General features: G+C 34.1%; 1 protein-coding gene and 1 long non-coding RNA gene across 10 annotated transcripts in view; one reads left to right on the top strand and one right to left on the bottom strand.

Moving 5' to 3' along the window:
• Nucleotides 1–26,425, bottom strand: part of LOC145944699 (uncharacterized) — a 261,286-nt gene that overhangs the window by 119,927 nt on the left and 114,934 nt on the right. For both annotated transcript variants that reach the window (XR_014426726.1, XR_014426725.1), the window contains exon 9: nt 18,446–18,520. This is a non-coding gene — a long non-coding RNA (uncharacterized LOC145944699). The remainder of the gene's footprint in view (nt 1–18,445; nt 18,521–26,425) is intronic.
• LOC145944688 (glutamate receptor ionotropic, kainate 2) overlaps nt 1–26,425 on the top strand; it is a 200,961-nt gene that overhangs the window by 91,680 nt on the left and 82,856 nt on the right. The window lies entirely within an intron of this gene.

Below are 26,425 nucleotides of genomic sequence, written 5' to 3'. Positions count from 1 at the left end.
AGATTGCTTATGAAATCTCAAGGACTCTATGCCCTCCAGACTGAATATCAAACGATGCTTTATTTCCCGCTGGCGCGATCCCTCGAATTCAAAGAATTCACGCTTTCGATCTTCCCTAGCATAAATTTGCATAAGACGAGAGAATCGCTTGCATTTTGACTTTTTAATTACGATCTCTCTAATAGCGTAGAAATTAGACATCGCACGAAGAATAGATTGCAAGAATATGAATGATTTATTACAGCAAAATTAAATTTATCACATACTTCTTGTCTATCAGTATTGTCCATTTGTCTATTAATTATTAAAATGTAAATATAGGCTATATAAAAAATAATTATATAACAAGACATCTTTTTAAAAGGAAGAAAAGTATTTCCTGTCCTTAATAAGTCGCTTGAATCTTTCTAAAAAATTTAATTTTTCTTCTTAAAAGTTTTATTAATTATCTCAATTTAATTTTATTAATTATATTAGCATAATTTTCCAAAAATTTTATTAATCATTAATAGGAGAAAAATTACATGTAAATGTAAGTCTGTAGATTGTCGAAATCATAAACTGATGAAATTTCTACGAAAATAAATGAAGATTTGTAATTTTTCGTAAAAGCGTATATTGTTCCTTTAAGATATGGGCGACCAATCATGAGATGGATCATCCGCCAGTTACAAAAGAAACTAGATACTACGCGAAGAATAGTTAGCTCGCCGAGCCAAACCATCCAAGAGAAGAGATTGTTTTAGGTCGTGCTGGCACGGATTCCTTTTAACACAAAGATATAAAGGAGCTTCTCTTTCCTCACTACGCGACTTACTTTGATGCGGTATGAAAGAATGCGCTTTCGCATCTTGAGAGTCTCATGAAAACGGACTTAGCCGACTTTAAAGCGCCTGACCTGGCCATCGTCTTCTTATAGACATTCCGTCGAGCTGTCGACGCGAATGATGCGATTCTAATCGCGTCAAGTTTTACGCATGGAACGCACAGAACGCTGGAAAATCGTTCCAGTTCGCATTAGCAGCACGCAGACTATTTTGGATCTCTGCATTATTCATGTCACCGCAGCTATTTCGATAAAAGGCGGGATAAATGTGATATTTAATTATAAGCCATTGTTTTCGTATACATTTTTATTTAAATAAATATTTAAAAAAATATATTTAAATAAATTTTTTTTCATCTACGTTAAAGAAAAAATTGACAAAACCATTTGATTTTTAAGCAAAAGAGAACTAGAAAAAAGGCAAAGATAAATCTCATGTTTATAATTTTGATATATTTTGATTTCTTATAAGATATCAAGTGATATTTCAAATTCAATTTTGGAAATGATTATTACCACAATTATTTTTATTTGATAAATTGCTTGATAACATATTGACATTATTTTCTTTTATACAATAATTTAACAGAGCACATATTTTTGCTGGCTATTGACATTTCTGAACTCTTCTGTCAATGAACGGATATTATTCTGGTATCCAACTATAAATATTTAAAAAATATTAAAAGCAACTATAAATATCAAAGAACCCTTGTATTCGGAAACCTTCTAAAATATAGCTGCTATAAAAAAAAATATCACGGTACAATGTGTAAAAAACAGTTGGTACCCAGGTACCCATACATTGATGAAAAGGTGATGTAAATTATGCATTGACAGAAGGTCAATTAAACGGATAAAACAAAGCGAAACGACGTTGAAGCGCTAATGCGTCCGATGCACGAAAAGCAATCGCACCCTAAGAGAAGACGCCGGATGTTAAGTAATTGAATGTAATCGGAAGTGCATCTTTCTCTCTCTCTCTCTCTTTCAACTATTCTGTTCCCACGTTGAGCTACTGCCTGGAATACAATTTTCCAGCGTCAATGCAATTCCTTTTGCCGCCGTGAAGGCGATAGCCTACTTTCTAGTGAGTAACCAAGAAGTGAGTAAAGAAGAAAGGAGAGCAAAGGACTCTCTCTCTTTCTCCCTCGCGCTCCACAAATTTTAAGAAGAGGCCGCGGCGGAATTTTCTCTCCCCTCTGCCTCTCCTTCTACCCCTTTTTCCCGCCAGTTCGTACACGATCCGAGTAGTATAAACCAATTCCCGGCTCCTTATACATCTCCGTCTACCAGAAGATCGCGTCTCGAGGAGACAGACGCGAATCCGTCCGAATGATTAAATCTCGACTCTATAAATCGCGAGAGGAGGCCTCGTCCCGCGTCTCCCCGGATCCCCATGTTCCCGATGAAGTAAAAGATCGCCAGAGAGGGAGGCTGTGAATTCAGGGTGGTGGATTCAGGACAAACGGGAAGTGTAGCATGCGCGACGCGGCGCGTCGCGTCGGTGTCACGTTCCGGCTAAACTTCGTTAAATGAAACGGGACGTTGCTGCGCGGACGAATGTTATTTTTCCAATTGCATCCGGTCACGGCGGTGTGTTTCGGGTATATCGGTCGCCCGAGCTAATAAAAAAAAAAATAAAAAAAAAAAAAGAAAGAAAAAATCTGTCAAAGTGAAGTCGGGGTCCCCGCCCATTATTGAATTGGACGTAGATGTGATTAACGGAAATCTCGATGAGAAGAGAAGAACCGATGAAGAAAGCGTCTGAACCGGATTGGACACAATGGTATATTCACTGCGGGAAACGAAAGAGAGAATCTCTATCTTGATTTGGAAATATCTATCTCTGCTTTATTATAGGGCTCTCTGTTCTCAGTTCGCTTGTGAAAATTTAGCAACTTCATCATTGTAATTAGATCAGGTGTTGTGAAAATAACAGAGGTGTGCGTCTGTTTCTGGCAGGACTTACTCGCCGATAATTCAATTAAATGCGCTACCTGGCTTTAACTAGTGTATTTAAGTTAGAACGCGAGAATATAATGAAATTGGGAGAACGTTTCTCGCGATTAGGCAAGCCTGGAACGGAATAATCCCCTATATTGCCCTAGGTACACATGTATTCGACCTCGTGTCCATCGTGTAACTGAAACCGCCATGTAATACACGCCATCAACTCCAAATCCATCCATCAACGTCGCTATCAGAAATCCATTCTCTACGGTTGACTTACTTCATAGGCCTTTTTCAGGGGTGACATCATCCTCTGTGAACCGTTAAAGAGTACTAAATGCCTGTCGCTTGTTAGGTCATACTCTAGCAACAGAGCGTAGAGAGATGATAATGATCCCTCGAGTTTGAGATATTAAATTTCAAAGGAATATCCTGCTTTTATTATACGTTACTTTTTATATTTATAGAAGAAGAACGATTTTTAAGAAATCTACAGTGTTATATGTCGCGTTAAATTAAAGAATAAAACGTTACATTCTAAAATATATAATTCTTCAGCTAAATTATCTTTCAAATGTTACAAAAATTTAATGGGATAATATTTAATTATATAATAAAGATAGATAGATAAAAATGTTGTAATAAAAATAAGATAAAAAATACATAGACGAGAAGAATCACGGAAAAGCCTCGGCGCGTCGAAACATTCATCGTCGTCTGGCAATAAGTCGTATATAAGTCCGTACATGGTTGTAAGAAAGGAAGTTGGCGGTTCGTAAAAGATCGAGAAGCCGCCACGGAATGGACGTAGTAATGGGCCGTTTTTTTCTTTCTTTCTCTTTTTTTTTCTCTGGAAACGATCGAGCCGCCCTTTCCCATTCCGGGCAGGCCGACAATTCCGCTTTATCGACGTTGCTACCCCGACGAGCAGCGATCTCGCGGCTCGACGACCCAGCCGATCCATATATCGCGAGCGATAAAACCACGAGACAAGTGTAGGTCACGCGAACCCCGCCGAACGGCTGGCGCCGAATTTACGCCGGAATCAACTGTGCTCAATTAATCGGTCAGTTACTTCGAAACCGCGTGATACATTGCGACCTTTACGCTTTTTGGTGTTCGCGATCGTTGGTGGCGAACGACGAGAAATACAGCAACGCGAATCCATGCTCGGTCATTCTGTGAATACGTGTCACAATTGAGTACCATTAGTTAAGGACGAGCTTTATACTAAAAGTAGAAAAATCATGTGAAAAATCGAGTGAAAAATCAAATAAAAGTTCAAATAAAAAAGAAACCGAATTTGATTTTATAAAGTACAAATGTTGTCGAAAGATATGTGCCACAATTGAGTACTATTAGTTAAGAACAAACTTTGTTTTAAAAGTAAAGAAGAAAATGTAAAAAAATCAAGTAAAAAATTTAAATAAAAAATCAAGTAAAAAAATCAAATAAAAATCAAAGTTTATTTAATAGAGACAAACGTGTTATATCGAAAGATATGAAAGATACTGTCATAATTGTAATAAAATTCATTTTTGTAATCAAAAGACTTTAGAAGTCCATTATTCAGTTTTGACACAAAGTGCTCAATTCTCTTTATATAAAAGTCGCGTTCAATAATACGACAATACTGTTCATTTCAAAGCTCTGCCGTGATTAATGTTCAGAAAATACAGTATGGAGACTACCTATCCTGTGTTAATCAGAATGATTTATTTCACAATCTATGTGCTTTCTACATCTCGCTGTTATTTACTTCTAATTTTCGATATCAGATGATGCACAAAAGAACTGATCATCAGAGTAATTAAAAAAAAAAGAGCACATATCTATCTAAAATTATAAGAGAGACTTATTGATAATCGCGATCGAAATTCTTGGGTTCTGTGTGGTTTACGCGTTTAATTAAACTGATGTGCTCATTAAGTATTACAGCTGCCGCATTAGGGTAATACTAATACTTCACTGATACAATGGAACATTACGCTCGGATTTTCTCCTGACAGCAAATGTATCGAAGCAGCATAGAGATAGAATAATAAACAATAGCATGTATGTTGCATTCTGCTATCCATTACACGCGTACGTTATCTGTCACGTGGCTTTGCGATGTATTAATTATGGTAACATCTCTTCCCATATACGGCGGAATTTCGCGTTCACATATCGTGCGCAATAATTAAAATCAGAAAGAATTTTCATATTTTAATTCTGCTCTTTTCACGCGTAAAAATGTATGGACATATTTTAATCCACGCACGCTATTATTACAAATATTTTAACGTAAATTATGCGTTTCCTTTATATACTGTTATAATACATGAATAAACAGCATACAGAGAGAGAGAGAAAGAGAAATAAACATGAGTATTCCATATATTTTTATAATTTCTGGTCATTTAAAATTTTGTTTATCTTTTTATCACTAAAATCTCAATAATTTTATTCAGAATTTTAAATTATATTAATAATTTTTTATCCAATTTAATCCCACATTAATTGAATCAATTAGATTAATTATTCGGTCCTTTATACTTTCAATTCGTTTAACAGCAAATATAATCGCTGGTTATCTTCCTTTATCATTATTAGGATCTTCTGAACAATAATTTAATAATTTTCATTATTATAATTATTTTTATTAATTTTAGAAATTTCAGTTTCAATAAAATCCAAGCTTATGTATTCTAAATTTTATCAACATTATATGGAAAAGAAATCTAATAATTTTCTTTTTATTTTTAATTATGACTACATTCGATATGGAGATATTTCTCAGGACAAGGGGATAAACGCGCGACTATCGAATGCGATAATTTATCTAGCAATTTATGCGAAATGGTAAACGTTTGCGTAACAGCACGTTGCAAAGAAGACTACGAGGAAAGTTGAGAGAGAGAGAGAGAGAGAGAGAGAGAGCATTGCGGAAATCCGCGAGCGAATTTACTTTTGCGTTCGCGACCGCGAGTCGTAAGTCATGTCCGGCCGATAATCGGCGCGTTCCTAAGCGCGGTTACGCGCTGTCCAGTTTGGTACGCGGCCAATTCCGTTAAAGTGTAGAAATAAAGAAAAGCGAGAGATCATCCCGTACACATATACGTACGCACACACTGGAAGAATCGCGAATTGCACGTGGAACGCCGCAGCGTGGCGGCCAACGGCTAGATAAATGGTTGAAATTGTTCCTGTCCGCCGGAGAAAGGTATACGACACCCTCTTCCTCCTACGACCCGGCTCTCTCTAATAGCTCTATTGATACCTCGGACTCGTCTCTCTTTCCACACAAACGAGCCTTGCGGTCCGAGAGAGCGGGATTAATTGTTTCCGCGGCGCGGTCGCTTCTGTTGCAAGAGCGGAATTAATTGCTCGCATTCGCGCCGCGGTCACCGTATGGGTCCCCCACGTGTCTCGACATTTCAGTTAATGTAAGTGTCTTCACGTCCCGCGTCCCGTCAACTTCGCGGTTAATTCGGGTTAAATTCGCGCTCCGCCGATATATTTTTGCAATTTTGTCGCGATATACATCAAGTAGAAAAATCAGGTATAAAAAGGGCTGATAAGCGCCAAAAGCGCGATAAATTTTGGGTGCTTTCCAATTAGTGACACAAGTCGACACAAGCGTCATTCTGTCTTTTTTCAATATTCAGGAATAATAAAAGATAGAATAATACTTGTGTCAACTTGTGTCATTAATTCGAAAGCACCCATAGTTTTTGAAAAAGTCCATTCTTTGGACCATCTTCAGCAGATTGATTAAGATGGTACAAAACTAGGGGACCAAAACAAAATAAGTAATAGATATATATATGTATATCATAATTCGCGCTCGGTTCTTAATTAGCCCGTTCGTCCTTACTTATAAATATTTAATGTCAGAGTCTTTCATTTTAAATTAAATTAAGAAAAATTAATTAATTAAGAAAAATTTGGGTGGCTTGTATGTCCTAATATATAAATACTGAGGTTTAGTTTTTTTTAAATCAATCTGCTGAAAATGGTCCAAAGGAAGAACCAAAACCTTCAAAATAATTAGGAAGAAATTTAAAAACAAGTTTGTTGCGCCTGACTCTTATTAGCCTTTTTTATACCTAATTTTGGATTTATATATTATCAGAACATTTTCAATTTATTATTTTTGTCGCAATATATCTTTATAGAAAATTGGCAGACCGAATAGTACGTTGTACAAGGAATAATCTCATTTTCCGGAAAACTATGACGTCCATGTCGATATATTTCTCTCGCGTGTTGTCTCTTATACCTCTTGGGATATTTCAGAAGCTAACTTTGACAGGTAACAGGCGGCGTCTCACCGAAATGAAGGATGTGCAATTTATCTTATGTGTATTTTATCTGTTTGTTAATTTTCTTGTAAACGGTACTTTGGGAAATATCCACAATTTTTCATCTCGTATCATTTTTCTCAGCTTGTCAGCAGTGAAGATATACATACTTATTATTTTTTCATGTGTATATTATTTCGCTGAAATGTTTCCTCAAAGTTGAAAATATCATATTGATTTATCAATATTAATTCGCATTAATTTTGAAATACTTTAGCCAAAGTTTTGCTCTTTGTAAAGATGTACGATTAGTTATGCACAGCTGATTGTGAAATTATAATGCTACACGCTCTGACTTGAACTTTTTCAACTCGTATCACTTGTCTCAGTTTGTCAAATGGAGATATACGTATGTTATTTTTTTATGCGTATGCAATTTCACTAAAATGTTTCTTTGACGTTCTATGAAAATTAAATTATTGCATCAATTAATTAATATTAATTCACATTAAATGAAATTCACATTAAATGAATGCTTTGAAATACTTCAGACAAAATTTATATACTCTTTGTAGAGATGTATATAATTAATTAGTATACGCACAGCTGAGATCATAATATTACGCGCTTTCACTTGAATTTTTTCATGTCATATCATTTTTCTTAGCTCGTCAAGTGGAAAATATACAAATGATATTTTTCTTATGTATATGCAATATATATTATTTCGCTAAAGTGTTCCTTTAAAATTGAAAATCAAAATATTGCATCTATTAATCAATTAATTAATTAACTTTTGTATTAATTTAATCATTATATAATTATTAATTAATTTTGATATATATGAGCCGAAATTTTTACACTCTTAGTAAAGATTTATAATTAATTAGTACGCACAGCTGAGATTATAATACAGCGCGTTCTTCTTAAAGTATTCTCGTATAGATACACACACACATACACAGGCTTGTCTCCTTGACAGATCTTCCGAAACCTAATGCAATCCGGATCACGAAGTCCCTTTGAGACGTCGAACGCGATTGCTTATCGTTAAGCGAGAATTTCCGTAGCGAGACATGAGAACCGTGGATCGTCGCGGATCTCACGTTTCTCCTAATCGCGACATTTCACGTGCATACGTAAATAGATCCAACATTGGACGTACATACAAGGAGAGGCGCGGTAACCTGGATAATTATACGCAGATAAGTATATAGACGCGATTATATAGAGAAGCGGCGTTTCGCAAACAGAGCCAGAGCGTGATTGCATTGATCGGCGTCACCGATGGGCTATCCACCGTTACGTTAGATAAGTATACACATGGATCACTGCATATGAATACCGAGCCCGTGCTTCGTTGTGTTGGCTGGCCGTTACTCGATATTAAGCAACCATCTCCGAGGGACAAAAGGTGGAGAGACAAAAGATACTTTCACGAATAGAAGATTATCTCGCGCATGACCTTCCTTTATAGTTTCAGCTTCGGGGATTTTCTCCGTAAAAAAAAATTTTTTTCGAAATATAGTATCTGTAGAAAAATTATTTGTAACTCTCTTGTAATTTTGTAAGAGACACCTTTTTGGACATCGTTGCGTTGTCGAATCGCATTTATCACACCGTTTGTGCAATGTCAATGAAAATTCATGAATTGCATATCCGATCTCGCTGCTAACGAAATATGTCAGAAGTTATCAAGTTACATTAAAGTCACACGGGAGGATTACAAAGGTTAACGATATTGGTGTCGCTTGTCAGGTGCTACGTAAACGTTTAAAAGTTACACGACACTCTTTCTATACTATAATATGCAACGTCAGCTACGGTTCATGTCCTGATCGTACATGTGAGCGGAGATGTGACGTTTCGATTCGCGTAAAGGATATATTTCACTTCGGCGAAAGTTTTGCGGTTTCTCGTATCAATGAAGACACACGTCAAGTTCGAAATGACAGTTTTCAGGAAGACTATAATCGCGAATTAAATGACAAATTTGTATTTGGAAAAACGGAGTATTATGGAAAATTTGTGTTTTCTTGTTAAACGGTCCCCGTTAAAATTTTTGTGTTAAATATTAACACATTCATGTGTTAAATTAACATATTGCTGTTGTGTTAAATGAACTCAAATGTTAAATTATTAAAATAACTGAAAAAAAGTGTCAAATAACACAATGTGTATTTACTTTTAATTTTACACAATAAATATGTTCGATATTATTAGTGACAAGATTTATCTGTTAAAATTAATAGAAAAAAAATGTTTATTTTATTTTATAATATAAGTGGGGATGATAAAATGTAAAATTAACAATTTTCTTGGTTAATTTTTACATTAAAACTATGTTAATTTAACACAAAATTTATTTTAAGTTTACTTGAAGTTTGCATTTATTTTATGTTAAAATATTAACACAATATTCGTGTCACCATTTAACATATCCGTATTATGTTAAATTAACACAAAAATTTCTGTGGGGCGTTTGGGACATGTGATATTTGTTAAATTTAACACAAATTTTTTAACTGTATTATCGTAAAAAAAAAAAAATTATTTCGTAAAAAATTAGAAACAATCGCATTCGAATAAAAATCTCTACAGGATTAAATATTCGAATTACCCCGAAATGCTCCTTTTTAAAATATCATGCGCAAACGATGTAATAATCTAAATTAATCCGACATATTTATATATTTGGAAAAAAGTGGAGTATTTATTATCGTAAAAAAATATTTCATAAAAAATTAGAATTTGATTGCATTCGGATAAAAATCTCGGCGAATAAGGGATTAAATTCGAATTACCCCGGAATGATGCTACATTTAAAGCCGTAATGTAAGCTCGACATAATGAAGTTCGATACGATTTCGCTCTCGAACGTCGATATCAATAGTTTAAACACGAATGAGCAACTATATCGCCGATAATCGTTACGTATAAACGTTACGTTATTCTAATCGCGCGGTCGCATGTGACCGCGTTTCAATTTACGCGTCAAAAGCGGAACCGGATGACATCACTTTACTTCGCCGCGTACCACCATACGCGCTTTATAGTCAATTTATCGGCATTAGTTGTCGGCGCGAATCTACACGTGGTCAAACACGTGTAGAATTAAATTACCTATCGTGTATAGCGCCCATGTTTATTTCATTATTGGACTCTCGGGACATTCAGAGGGGGAGGAGGCGATAGACACATCCGGGCAGGCACGAAGAAAATGCAGATCACAGTGCTTAATTGGACCGGACGCCCAAAATGGCAAACTATAGCGTATATGTATACTCGCGGATTCGAATCCCTTATTGCCTCATCGTGACGACGCCATTCCGTTTTAATTAAATTATATCGATAGGCCGCGGACTTTGCAAGCGTTGTATCTCATCGCGTGTCAGCAAGTCCGCCGGAAGTCCGGCGATCGATGAAACTGCTCTGACGAAGTAGCTTCCGGACTTCCGCGGAAGATTCTCGGGGAATATCACCGTGCAAAATCAAGGAGATACGTTTTACGAAATTAACAGACGTCCGGCTTATATAAAAGGGTAAAATGTCTAAAATATATACGCGGACTAGGAAAAAAGAGATATCTTTTTTTACATCGCACAGGATTCTCCATCATGTACACCTCTGACAACCCAAGGAAATCTTTTTGAAATTAAATATCTGAGAAGTAAGGGGTCACTCTGAAAATACTGCTAAGTAATTAAATATAATAATAATACAAAATTAATTTAAGTAAGAAATATAGTAATGGGTTAATATAAAAATCAGAAATTAATTATCATAAGAGCAATACTGTAGAAATTTTTATAAAATTTAGTTTCTTAGAATTCTCGTTATAAAAAAAAAGGAAAGATATGAATTTCATAAATGTATACAACAGATATTTCATGCGCATATAATTTAGAAATCAAAGGTATATTAATTATTACATCGTAGTAAACATCGTGGTAAATCTTCTATATTCGTACATATTGCAATGTTGTTGATAAACATATTAATATGCTACTGCAATATTCGTATAGTCAGAATTATATCAAGCGAATAATATTGACTACAAATTGTATGAATGAAGAATTAACCGCTGCCAACCAAATCTGACGAACTAAAAAAAGAGACGTGGAAATAATGGCATTTAAAAATAATGATATATCACTGTTTAATATATTTTCAATTATTATTATCTCTAAATTTGACACAGATATCTTAAAAAAATGGAAAAAAGTGCGATTTATGATTAATTTATATTCTTTATATTATCTTGTTTCTGATGTCTTTATAATTTTTTAAGTGTAGATAATTTTCTGATTAAGCTACATAAAATGTGTAAAAAAAAATAAAACAGACTCTACTTTTTATTTATAAACATAAATTATATTATCATTCATTTTCAGTCGTTTGAATAAAATTCGCATTACCGTAATAGTACCTTTAATTTTATTTGATTTTGATCATAGTATATTGTATGAGTTTTAGCTTAATTTTATTTTTTTAGCTTAGGTATTTTAATTTATGTAGATTGCAAAATAGCCAGTATAAAATTACACACGGTTATTAGAGTTTAAACGTTATTTAACTTGCGAGTGCAATATTTGCAAGTGGAATGCAAATTTTTATTTTCACAGTAAATGATTATTATTAGCTAAAGCTAAAATAAAAAAGAAGTATACATTTATAGCTTTTACTTACATTTAATATTTAAAAACAATTTTTATATTGGAAATTTGCCAAAGTTCAGAAAATCCGACAAACATTGAAGCAATCTCTTCAAGTAATCAAATATTTACTGTTGAAATGAGTAGGATTACTTGTGAATGCATATACATTAAAAACGTAAAATAATTAAATTAAAAATGTATACAAGCAAGAAACCGAGGAAAATTAATATGACACTCTATATTTTGTATAAGGAAATGATTGGAGGCTCGGTCTTCCGGGTTCCGGCGACGGATTCGAAAATCTACCCGATGAAGCTCCTACCATAATGGCGAGCTTCGCTATTAAATCCGACGACCAGAGATATCGCGATACCGCTCTGCAAAACAAGTGCGGTTTTCGCGGCACGTTTTATGCAACCTTACACGATACACCAGTCGAAGAACGTGCCGGAAATGATCGCGAGTTTCGTCGAGTTCGCTCTCCTTCCGCTTCCCGCATCGTCCCATGTATTATTCAGCGATCATGACTGATGCCAGCTACGTGGCATTTTTAGCCGCTCCGATCTCTCGAAACGATCAGCTGATACGACAAAAATACGAAATCCGAGATACTCGCACGCGTGTTACTTCCGGCGCGCGCGTTATCGCGAGCGCGAGCCGCAATTTAATTCCGACTTGTACGTTCTGTTTTCTCCCAGTCGGTGAACGAATCCATGGTGAAAAGTAAATCCGGAAGATCCCGGCGCGGATTTCCGCGCGCGAACTTCCGCTGGCGCGATGCGCGAAATTTGAGCGGTCTCGATGGAACATTTGTGTTACAATTTTACATCGCGTGTTATACATCGAGCGTGAAGCGTCCCTTGCGCGATGACATAAAATACGTTAAAAAAAAGCATTTAATTAATTATGCAGCGTTACGGCTTCTGTCACGTTGTTTCGTAAGCCACATTGAAAAATAGAACATTTTTAAAACAACAATAATATGCTTAACTGTAATCATAATAATCGCAATAAATGCGTAATTAGAGTTATTAATGCATAATTAATTATTTTATTATTTTATTATTAATTACAATTTATTTTATCGGCCAAAATAAATAGAAAATATTCTCTCGAAGCTCTCTCTCTTATTAACGGACAATATATTTTTTTGTAATGTGCATTTGTTTTCTTTGTAATTTTAATTGAATATACATATAATGTTCAAATAAAAGATAAATCAGATTTCTCGATAAGCTGATAGTTGGACTGCAATACGGAGAACAAACGCATTCTTTTTTATTATAAATGTACATTCGTAAAACATCGTGGAAATATTGCCGCGAGTGTAATTTACATAAACGTCATTTAACACCACGGGCGAGGCGAAAACGCAGAACGTTTAGCCACGAAACGAGCTAGCTCCGGCAATCGCGGTGGGGACGAAATTGCATTAAAGCTTCCTCGAACCGCGAACGTGTCCGAAAACCCATCTCCGAAATAAGCTCTCGGACGTGGACGCTGAAAGTAACAACGCGATAATATAATTCTTCGTCGGGGGACCATCATCCATCGTGGAAAAGATCGCGTTTCCGGATCCGGTTCGCTCGCTATACGTATTAATAATGGGTAACGCGTATAACCGAATCAGAGGCGCTTATCTTTAATCCGTAACGAGTATAATTTAATTATTTAGCGCGAGAAAGAAAGACGATTATTTGTAAAAAAATTTATTGAATTTCCTATTTTTTTTTTTGCCGAGTTAAAAGTTACTATACCTATATATACTATATTTTTTGCTCTTTTCTCTGCACCAACGGTTTTACTTTCGGATATTTTATCGAAAATCCCGCCTATCAAATTCAAATCTCAAGAGTATATGTATATGTGAGTGAATACGTATTCGATTTGCCGGTCCTTTTGTTTGCATTTTGTGTGCCTTTACAGAATAACGATCGTGATACCAATTCGTAGAGTTGCCAATGCGCTAGCTAGCGGAAATAGTGAATTCAATTGCGTTTATCGGGGGCCGACGTTTTCGGTCGCCCTTTGGGATTCGCTAATAAATCGGACAAGCATAGTCGAATGGAATAAGCGAGTAAAATATCGGTGAAAATTAAAACGTTTTTTTTTTTTTTTTTTCCAAAGAACAGTACTAGATTGCAAAAAGACGTAATTCGATTATACGAGCACAATAAAATTCTGTACAAAAGACAGTTTCCATCTGCACATTTAGCTGAATTTGAATCGATCGTCGAGCTCAATTGTGTTACATTCGCAATAATACAATTGCGACTAATTGTTCTGCAATAAACAATTCTTTTAGAATAATCAACACGTGTTTATTTGCGACTGAAAAATTAAATCGCTAACGCGTTTGTATAAACTGTCCAATCGAAACGTGAAAAAAATAATTAATACCATGCTTAAATTTTTAAGCTGTATTTCAGGAGAGAATTTCCCGTTAAAATATTATTTATCAGAGAGCTAAAATTTAGACATGATAATTAAATTTCAGGTGTAATAAAGGGACACCTAAAGTGTAGTTAATATTTTTTGAATATAATATTTATCTCAAAAAATCAGATTGGTCGCGATAAAAAGAAAACCAGTGAATCATGCGTGTTAAAACGCTAAGCCTAATTGATTACGAGCAATAAGAAGAGCTGAACACAGAACAGACGATCGGAGATCATTATCGGCGTTAATAAATGAGACAGCCGTCCCGACAGGGGACGAAGGGCAGATTTATGGTAGGCGCCGCACACTTCGGACAGTTCGAAATCAGTCTCGGGACGTGGTCGCATAATCGATTTGATCCGATTGACGTCGGCAGACGTGGGCGTCCATTCTCACCTCCTGTATCCATTTGTACGCGACCAAGTGAACTCGAGTCCCGGCAACGCGATCCAACAAGGACTGCTACGAGGACGTCCTCGAGAACGCAAATTGGGCGAGGGTGCCGTCTCGGCGATCCGACCCTACCACTCAGCGTCTTCGCCGAACTGCAGCTGGAATTCGAATGCACTTCAAGTGCCATTCGCCCTGGAACTGCAACTGACAGGTGCTCATGTTGCAGGGTCCTCCGCCGCCGTTTCCGTCGGCTTAAACTCCTAAGACGCGGGGGAGTAGTTCGTACGGTACCGTTACCAAGTCTGAAGCCGGCCGAATTTGCGGGGAAGAGGAGGGAAAAGGGAAAGAGAGAGAGAGAGAGAGAGAGTACTCTTGAGAGAGTGCGGTCTCGTAACGCGAGTTACTCCGAGTAACTCCGCGCATCTTGTACGGCTTTGCGTGCGAATGGACCATAGTACGTGAGCGCGCGATTACGAAGCCAGGTCGTTTGGGAAAATCTCGACATCTCCGAGATGTCTGATTTCAAAGATTTCTCGGTGTGTGGGTGCGCACTCTGCTTTATAGCAACAGAAGAATAAAGTGTAGTGATATTATATAATTTTATATATATTTATTAATAATTAATTCTCTTTTAACTAATTTATTCATTTTCCAACATATTTTGAATAATGTTTTTCGAATATTAAAAAAAGAAATTTAAAGTTTTACTTCTAATAAATGAATATATTTATTTCTTTATTTATATTAGAAGTAAAATCTGAAATTTCTTTCCCTATATTATCCAGAAAATATTACTCAACACGTATGCAGGAAAATAAATACATTGGCTAAAAAGAAAATATTATTTTTGACTCTCTTATAATTTTACATATGCAATCAGATAAATTAGATTCTAGAGAGATTAGATTGCATAATGGAAAGAGACATTAGATTGAGGGCATTGAAGGAATAATGTAGAGATAAAGCCATTAGAGATAAAAGATGACTCGACTAGGGTGAATTAGCATTTGCTCGGCAACTGTTGGAGACAGGTGTTTAAATGTTGTGGAAAAAAAGGACAAAGTATTTATTGAAGTTATCTATAGCTATGTCAAGCTGCAGGACACAAACAAAAGCAACATTTGTTGCTGAATAAAGCCCGCGGTGAAAATATTTGTGTCCAGCGAATACCGGAGATAATCGCGAACAACCAAAATAAAAGTTTATCTCTCAATAGTTATTTTTTAACGTTGAGATATGAATTATATCGAAATACGTAAAATATAAGTAAACAGATGTTATCAAAATAATATTATTAAAATTTCTCTTCCCTTCTCTCACACTTTTGGACTTATTATCGCATTATTGAATGTTAGATAGAGGCGTTGTGTAATTTACTAAACAGAAAGCGAGCCGGATGGGTAACAATATAACGTGCACATCCACGTGATTAACTGCATACTGAAACGTTTGATGGACTACTTGATCACTTGTGCGAATTCCCTTCCGTAACGCGTGTTCAGACTTCGATCGTTTGTTTCCGCCTCATGCATTATTCCACGTGGTATTCGCTTGGTGAACCGAATCTCTGGACACGATAACGACCTATCTCGCTTTTTCCTATACTACGTCGCGTGCCATTCCTCGTTTCTCTCGACGTGAATTTATTGCTACAAAAGAGAAGTCATATGTGCGGAAAAGCAAATTCTTAAAAAATGTTGAATACCGACGTCAAGAGTGCGCGAAAAATTACCCAAACAAAAGTATTCAACTTTTTTGTGCAACACAACAAGAAGTTTAACAAAATAAAAAACCTATATTAAACGTATTATTAAAAAATTAATGGTTCAACGACAGACATGATTAATGCAGGTAAAAATGTTAATTAAAAATAAATTATATATTATCGATTTATAATTATGCCATTTTTTATAAAGCATGTCGATTTATAATTTAAAAAAAATGTATATACTACTTTGTTATTTCCAAACTTATAGTGCTCCATAATCAGCTGCCCTATCAATAATTTTATATTTATCGAGATATTATCATCTTAATTATCGAAATTATTAGGCAAATTAATCGCGTTATTCAATTATTAATTTAGATCATTTTAACTGCGTACGATTAATATCACAATTAATTATAGTAATAATAATACAATAACTAATAAACTAATTATATTAATTTTCACATTGACGCACTATACGCGTCGGTTATATTAATTCTTATATTTTCAGCCTTACCTTACACGAGCGGGAACGAAATATCAAATTGACAATGGTAACACGATCGATGTGTCGTATTACTGTTGCAATATTTTGATGGGCAAAAAAAAAAAAATAAAAAAAATCGCTCACATTTCGCTAGCGGAAATACGAGTCGTATTCTCGTCGAAGGCCTCGGCCCTGCCGTGGAACGGCAGTTTATGTATGTAGGTGGACGTCGACTTAACTAATCGCGCCGATGAAAGGCTTCCCCGGGCTTCGCTGATCCTACCGGTTTGGTTTGCGCTGCGCCAGAAAGCTGCATCGCAATTCCGCGCCTCCCGCGCGGGTGTATGACAATATTTATTAACGCTCGACCGCGCGCTTAATCCGGATCCGCGGGGTGGATGCCATTAAGGAAGGTAAATGAGTGTAATTAAAGCTTCTTATTCGGACGTTTCATTAACGGGGATTTTTGTCGCGCCGGATTTTTGCGGTTACGCAATCGCTTGGCGGAATCATGACTTGACAATCAGCTGATTCAACGTCAAATATATAGCGCGGTTGATAAATGGAAAATGCTCGCCTTTTTCCTTGACGACGATAATCATGTGGGCAAGAATAATTTTTAGCGCGAAAATTTACACTGGATGCATTTTAATTATGCAATTATGGAAATATAATACAGACACATGTAATATTCTGTTTTATCATTTTACATAATAAAACGTAATTTTTTTTTCTTTTGTTTAAAATCGAATGCGCGTTCGATTATTGAGAGTATTGCATTTTACTTCCATGAATTCTTATCATCGTCTGTACTGTGAATGCCCCGTTTATGAAGAATTGTGCGGCTTCTATCGACTGGATTAAAATCACGCATCGAAGCGCTTCCACGGAATGACAATAAAAATGCATAACTTAATCAAATGATAAAATTGCAAGAGCACGTTGAATTGATCAAGCAATATATATTTTATATTTAATGATTTCGTCGCACACGCCCATGACATGTTATTACAAAATTTTATTTCTATATATTAACGCGAATAACACGGAATTTTATATAATATTATATATTATTTTATCAAAATTTATCTTTTTATCTACAAACAATCGATTTATTCCGATAATTTTAGAATAAACGAGAATATCAAAAATAAATCGTTCGTGATATTACATTGAATGCGAAATATAAACACGTCTCGGCGGATGTAATAAGCTCTCCCTGAAACTTCTCGACCATCGGTCGAGAAGTCGATCTCGCAAATGGGGACCATATGCGGCTCACGTAGTTCACATTGGCCAAAACATTAGGAGATCCTTCTAAAGCGACGTCTTTCACCATCGACAGAGCGGAGCCATACATGTGTCGTCGTCGCCTATGTAATTTTAAATTTCCGGAATAAAGCGACGCGGCATGCGTGTTAAGTTGAGTTCGCGGCGAAGTTAGCCCGCGATACGGGGAGGAAAATATAGAGTAGGCGAAAAAGAGAGAACGAAAAACGAGAGGAAAGAAATATCGCGCGAACATGGCGCTCCATTTTCGCGATTATGCTAAGCCCGAGGATTCCCCCGAGAGAGGAGTCGCTCGAATTTCTCGTGTCCTGTTAAAGTCGCACGCATGCGAAAGGGGAGAACGGATCCTTATATACGATTCGCTTTCGCCCTATAGTCGGTGAAACTGTTAAAATGCCAACTTACCCCGATCGTTGTTCATGGCCCGTGGGGAAGATTCGGCAAATTCCCACTTCCTACCGACGTTCTTGCACAGCTCATCTGCAATCAATATATCGAAGTGTAAAACACATGGTCATCGTAACTTCTTTCGTATCGACTTTCTAAACATATGTATATATATATATATTTTTTTTTTTTTTCTTATTTCGTTTAATCTAATCGAATATAATTACGCGCGCAAAGCTGGTGGTGGAAATTCTATTTTTTTGTTCGCATTTTCTGTTGAAGTTTTAAATATTGAATTTTTATGCATTGCATAATTTATTAATATATTTTTATGCATACATTGCAAGTTTTAATATTTTATTACTAAAGAATAATATAACTTCGCGTTGCGCGCGTAATTATATTCAATTAGATTAAACAAAATGAGAAAGATATACATATGTGTGTATTTATATACATATTGCAATTTTTAAAACTCTGAAAAATTGTGAGTGTCTTCCAACAAACATTACATGTTCAAACTCATCTTTACTTTTAAGTATAAGCATCGAAAAGTTTACCTCACATCATCCTTGGTGCTTGGAATGCAAAACGAGGAATGCGAAAAATGTGCAGTTCTAAAAATATCTTTCTTTTATCTTCAATATACCAGATGATATCATATACATCACTTTGAAGAGTCACGTGAAAAATCGAAGATATAAACGAACGACAATGAGTTTTAAAAATTGCAATATGTATGTATATATTATATATATGTTTTGCTCGAAAATGTGTGTTACGACCTGTGAATGAGAAATAGAAATATTTTAAATTCATTCTTGTGATAAATCTATTCTATTTATTAAATATTTACGTTTGATTTTTTATACAAAAATGTAACAATGACCAACATTCGAAAACTCCCATGTTTCAAATATTGCTTCTTTTTATTCTACAACAATTAGTTTTAGCACAATAAAAATTTGTTATCATTTTTATATTTTCTGTAGTTTTTATTACGATACTCGTTTTGCAAGATATATATTTATCTCGCGAGAGAAATATTACCTTTATTTTCAAAATTAAAAATATTTTTTGAGTTGTCACAAATATTCACACACAAATAAATTTAAAAAATATAATTTAATTGTTACAAGAGTATAACGTCATGCAATTTAACGTTAAATTAAAAAAATTTTTATAAAAGAATATAACATAGTTGAATTAATTTTGACTACACATCTTTCTGCAGGCTAAACTCTGCAATTTCTCTGGATTTATATTTTTAAATAAAACGTATGGTTATTTTACTCGGTTATTTATCGAATGTATACAAAATATTTGTATTGTACCTGTATATTTTCTAAAAGTATATCGACAGAAGAACCTGAAAATACTTCAAATAGAGTGATCAATTTTTTTATATAGTTTAAATTGGTTTGCAAACTGTATATACTGTTTCACATCATATTTTATTGGAATTCAATGTAACAAGTGCTAGAATTCCATTGCTTGTATTGATTGAATTATTTTAGATATTATTTAGAAAAACAAAAATAAAATAAAAATTAGACGTAATAGCAGATGCTTATAATAGATACGTTTCCTATATGCTTATTATCGAACATCATCCATATATGTATACTTTATTCATATACTCTTACAAGCTAATATGTTAGCTGATATGTGTAAAAAGAGTTTCTACGAGACTATATAGAGTCTGCTTGATCAAAGGCAAGAGTTCTCTTCATTCAAAACGCGAAATTTCGTTTTGCAATGAAACTCATGTTACGCTCGCGCAAGTTCGTATGTGTAGAAAATTAAACTAAACAACTTTTAATAGACAGATGCTACTCGTTACGTAACTTCCTACATTAATTACGCAAATTAACATGTACCATAATTATGCATAATTGCCGAGTTAACATCGGTAACGTGTTATGTTACACCAAATGCGCACTGAATCACTCTCCCATTATTGAACGCGCTATTATCGGCTATGTAGTTAATGGCATACTTTGCACGACAAATTATTGTGAATTTTTTATATTGCTAAAAATTGCAGCATATTGAAGACATGGACATTTTATATTATTATATACATATTATATTATTATATTTATATTATTATAATATTTATATTATATTATTATATAATATATATATAGATATTATGTATAATATATATATATATAAATATAGATATTATATTATTATATATCTCTTACAAACAATTTTACAATAATTTTCACATATTTAGATAGCTGAAATTTTTCTATTCATTTTGTATGTAATAAAAATTATTCATTAGGATTAATATAATAAAAAATAGAAAGTCAAATTAATAAATTTATAAATTATAATATTTTTTTCTCCTCACTTTATATTATTATTGAATGTATTTCCGTCAATTTTCTTGGTCAAATCCGCTCATTAGTCTAAAAAAGAAACAGCTAATTTTAGGTAGACCTTTTCAAGTTCTGTAGCAGTCAGTTGATTAGTACTCTCTTGTTTTCTCGATTTTATCTTGATGACAAGTTGCAGACAAAAATAAAATTAGATATGCAAAAGATTTCTAGATAAGTTAAACAAGACTTAAGATAATTTTTACATTCCTGTGCAATTTATACTCGTACAATTGAATCGCGAAAATAAAAATGCCCAAATCAATTATATAGCGGTTGCACTTTATTTCTCGCAAATTTATTTTACACTTCTAATCTTATTTTTCAATTAATTTATTCGATAATCTAACCACGAAATGTAACCAAGTACGTGTAAAACAGGTGGAGCTATTTTGATTGAAATAGTTGTGCGAGAATTTTGTTTTATGACTCTCCGAAACGAAGCATTTCATCATTTACGAAATTATGCGAGGTTTCAGTGTTCTCTATTACGTCGCATATGCGCGCGCAACTTGTAACATGTAACACGTTACATCTCTACCGAAAATGCTCCGTAAACATTTCGCTCTCGCTGGCGGATTCATATTATACATCTCTCATCAGGGATCTCGATGTCGCGAAATCTCGCTTCCCTGGGACGGAAACTGAAGAGAAATATATTTATAAAGTATATAAAACGAAAAAGTGAAAGTGACAATGTTATCGTATTTCTTAAAATTCTCTAGAAACATATTGTTTTTAATTATATTACATTATTTTTAGTTAATTATTTTGATAATGAAATATAAAATATTGATAATAATTAGCTAAAAATAGTATCGTTTTAATAAAATATTACCTAAATTGTTCTGTTATTTTCATTGTTAGAATAATCGATATAAAACATATAGGGAAAAAATACTTATTTTTAACACAAGAATTATAACTATTAATTAAAATAATAATTTTAACAGAATTCTTGTTCTTAGATGTGTATTAATCATTTTAAATATTTTTTTTGTATTATTTCAAATATTATTTTAAATATTATGTAGTAACAGAAACAATTAGAGAAGTAACAAAAAACGAATATTTATTTCAAAAATAATTTAATGTCAAAGAACCTGTTAAAAATAAATATAATTAATTTAATAGAATATAATTAAATAAAATAATTAAATAAAATAATTATATATTAATTTATAATTATTAATAATTATATATTAAAAATAAATATAATTAATTTAATAGAATATAATTTAAAAAAATATAATTAAATAAAATAATTATATATTAATTTAATAAAATATGAATAAAAACAGAATATAATTCATGAAAATAATATTCAAATATAATTACTGTGTCATCAATCATATAAAGAAATAATTATTTTCATTTCAATTCATTATTTTATATTTTTAACAAGAGAAAGACATATTTAAAATATTTATTTCGTATAAAAATAATTAAATATTTTAAATAAGATTTTAATTAACAGAAATATGTGTGTCTGTATGTACACACATGTTCAAATGCAAATGCATATTAGATGCATTTTTTACTCTTACATCATTATTTTATAAAATCTTATCTCCTATACAAATTTTTGCAATAAACTTTGCTTGTGTATTCAAGTGTTAGGTTCATGTAATCCTTTGAAACCTCAGATTCATGAGACTTTGTGCAACATTACACTATCGGATTCCAAAAGTATTTTCGAGTTCACAAAATTCTTATCAGTCGAACTTTTGCAATAATCCAACACCGCCGATTTCGCCGCTTCGAAAATACATGACTCCTTCACGTGCCACATGTCAGATATGGAAGGCACGCGCGCATAGTATAACGAGAGATTCCTCAAACGCAAAGGATTCGAAGCGTAGCAAGAGAAGGTAAACGGAAATTTGAGTTTCTTGGCATCACGGATGCGGAAGGAAGGAAACATCGAGGAAATCTGACGGGGAAATGCAGATATGAATTCCAAAAGAGAGAGAGAGAGGGAGAGAGGGCGGGGGACGATGAAAGCCGATAAAATATATTTTATGTACATACACAGCTGCGGCTTCTTTCCGCCTTTGTCTTATTCCAAGCTTGGACTGCGCCGCTGGTGTATGTATATGTGTGTGCATATGTGTATACGTGTATGTGTGTGTGTATACATATACATATATATTGTATATATCGATACGTCTCTTTATCTCGTCTGTTTGATAACATTTTACGGCACGATGGTCGATCCATATCAATGCTTATTTCTGCTGACATCAGAGATTGGTGGCAAAAACCAAAGCAATGCAAAAATGCACAAAGACTTTAGCGAAGGAAAACGCGCTCGTTATATGTATATATGTATATGTATCCACTGGTGAATTCTGGAGGGGAAGGATTTGGGGTTAAAATCCCTTCCTTTCAATTAAAAAAAATTAAGTTATATATCGATTTCATGATTTAACACTATTGAAGATGTTTCGGGCAAAACAGCTAAATATAGAACTCGGCAATCATTCAAATAATAAAGAAAAAAAAGTATGTAAAAAATTTTTCAATTAAAAAAATATAAAATTTTAGAAAAAGTAAAAATATGAGAGGGATGAAAAGTTTCATGTTGTTGATCCTGAAGCTAAAAGCTAAGCATGATACTAAAAGAAAAATATCTCAAACTAAATACTTCAATTTTGTCGAAAATAATCAGGATCCGCTAGTGCGTGCATGCGTATCAATATGCGAAAGATCATAATGCATTATAAAAAGTAATATACATTATCACTCATGATATTTTATGCACTTTATTGTACGTATTTTACATATGTTGAATATAAAAATCTGTCATTTAAAAAAATTGAAGTCTCCGCTGTTCACCCGAAGGTTTTGACAACAATGTCCCATTTGTCTCAGAAATAGTCCCTTTTATCCCCAACAAACTTTAAGATATATATAAAAAAAAAAAGAAAAAAATTCTTTATCCCTAACCTTTCTGAGGAAAACAGCTTTATAATACACTATATACGTCGACCTTATACTATCCCGCATTTCAGAAATATTCTTCGCCCTTATAACTTTCTATAAAAATACATCACTCTCTGAAATAAAATATAGGATAATAATATGTCTTGTGACACAAGACACAATCGATGATGATGCTATATATTTTAAACGTATTAAAAACTTAAAGGGAAGTGAATAGTAACACTGAACTTTGTGTATACGGTTTCCTGAACATTAATTCTCGATTATCGGTGAAAGGAATATCCTTTTATCCATTTTTTATCGACTCTTTTGTAGCGTTACGTCGTGCGAAAAAGGAAAGGGCATAAGTTCGTCGACCTTATCCATCGATTAACGAAGAACATATGCGGCGTATATTTATAAAATACCGTAGGAGACGCGCAACAATTTTACATTAGGCAAAATAATTATATATATAAAGAGAAAGAAATAGAGTATTTAAAATATTAATTATAATATTGTTATAATACAGAAAAAGATTTAATGTTATATATAGGAATTAAGAAAAATAAAAAAGTAAAATAAAATTTAAAACAATTAAAAATCAAAGAAAGAGACGATCACTTCTCTCGTTTTTTCGTCAGAGAAGCGAATGCGGCACACAGAAATCTAAAGGAATCTAAATGACGAATTTCTCTTAATTATTTGAGACTTCTTTCGCGCAGTGCGACAAGAATATGAGGAAGACTTAAATATAGCGACTATATAACGTCGGAGTTCTAGCGATAGTTACGTTACTTTCTACGAGCAAAAGCGAATGTCTTTTTGCGACAGGCATGTCAGAGGGAAAACAAGAAAAGAACGTCTGACTCTCATAGGGGAAGAAACCTTTATAGCAGAACATAAGTATGAGGAGAGAGCAGAGACGTGAAAGCTAAAACGACCGACGTTTATGTAACGGCGCGTTTAGGGGTAGAAACGAATCGTGTGTGTGACACGGGAGATAGGGATGTAACTAAAAGCGCGCGATACACAAAGCTAGTAGTATAGCTAGTGATATAGTCATACTAGTGTACTTGACCGACTAATGCTCGTCGTGCAAATTGCACTTTGCGGCAATACGATGGCGAAGAATGATCATTATTATTATCAGACCTCTGGGAAATTTGATCATTCTCTAAATTTCTCTCTCTCCTTCCCCCCTTCTCTCACTCTCTCTCTCTTTCTTTGTTAGATATGTGCTTATTCGCTGTATTATAGCAAGTTTTTTTTATTGATTCTGTATATTTTAAGTTATTTTTTTATATAAAAAAAGATGCATTATGTGACATAAAAATCAAAAAGAAATTTATGTGTTAATAATTATTTCATACAAATATTGTACGTTATGTTATATATAAATTACGAGTAATGAGATCACAAACTTGCTTTTGACACATACAAGTTTCTAAATATAAAAATTTATATTTTTGTGTATTTATAGTATAGAAAAAAAAGACATTTCAAAAGTGCTTTACATTTATGCAATAAATGTAAATTTTTAATTCATTTAGGCAATTTTAAGCGTTATAATATTAGACACTCTTATTGATTATTTAAATAAATATATAACAAAATGTTTTGTGCACTACATAAATTAGTATTCATATGAAGTAATTCTTATCTACGACTATTTTATCAAAAAAATTAATTTCTAAACATTTATATGCCCGCATTTACGCTTCGCTCTCGAGTTTAGCGAACTGTCAAATCGCGAAAATGCGGAAATTTTCGATACGACGAAAAAATCCTCAAATTTATTCTCGATATTCGAGAGAGATTAATATACAGTCGAGTAAATTTACTTTACGCGCATAGACGAGATGAATTTATTTAATACGCAATCGCGATCGCCGCCGAGATACGAGATATTTGCGGAGATCGCGTTAGATTATCGCGCGATCGAAATCGCGACGGCGTAAAATAGGAACATACAATCCGGGGGGAGGAAGATATGAAGACACCGCCGTATAAAGATGAACGCATAAAGATATTTGCGCCGCGAAAGTTTCCCGGCGCATGCATGATACATGCATACCATTATCCGCGGATCCTCGCGGAACCCAGATTCGCAATTTCGCGAATAAATCTTTGGCGGATGCGGAGGCTGACCGCGCGTCCTCCCCTTTTCCCTCCTACCTTTCGCTGCGCCAATATTGCGGGGCTGGCACTTTCGCCGCACACAGAGTATATGGAGATGCGAGAGCTCTTGCATCCCCCGAAAGAGGGAAAGAAAAGGGGAAATCCCCCTTTTCACCCCGATGTACGTGAACCCGATACGTACGACTGCTTTAAGCGGCACATACATCATCGACGATTCTTATTTGACGCAAATGTCGGACGAGGCGCTCGCTCGCGAGCTTCTAAATGGACATTTTTATCGGTCATCGGCCAGACGCGAATGCCAAACCGAACGTATCATAAATCGCGCCGGGATAAAGACTTAAGATGGCAATTTGCTTTATTATCGGACGTGCATTACCTCGTAAACATTTTATTTTAAGAGGGAGGAATATTTTGCCCTTTATAAGGACAAGTCACTTAAACATTGGTCGGTGTAATGAGGAATGTTTGATGTCACGTGACAATAATTCTTTAAAATGTAAAGAGAAGAGAGTATATATATGTCAAAATAATTATTTGATTA

The sequence above is a fragment of the Prenolepis imparis genome, unplaced genomic scaffold, assembly GCF_030444845.1.
Source record: "Prenolepis imparis isolate NDT839.2.m4 unplaced genomic scaffold, iyPreImpa1.0 SCAF_13, whole genome shotgun sequence".
Taxonomy (NCBI): Eukaryota; Metazoa; Arthropoda; class Insecta; order Hymenoptera; family Formicidae; genus Prenolepis; species Prenolepis imparis.
This window is presented reverse-complemented; position numbering and strand designations above follow the sequence as displayed.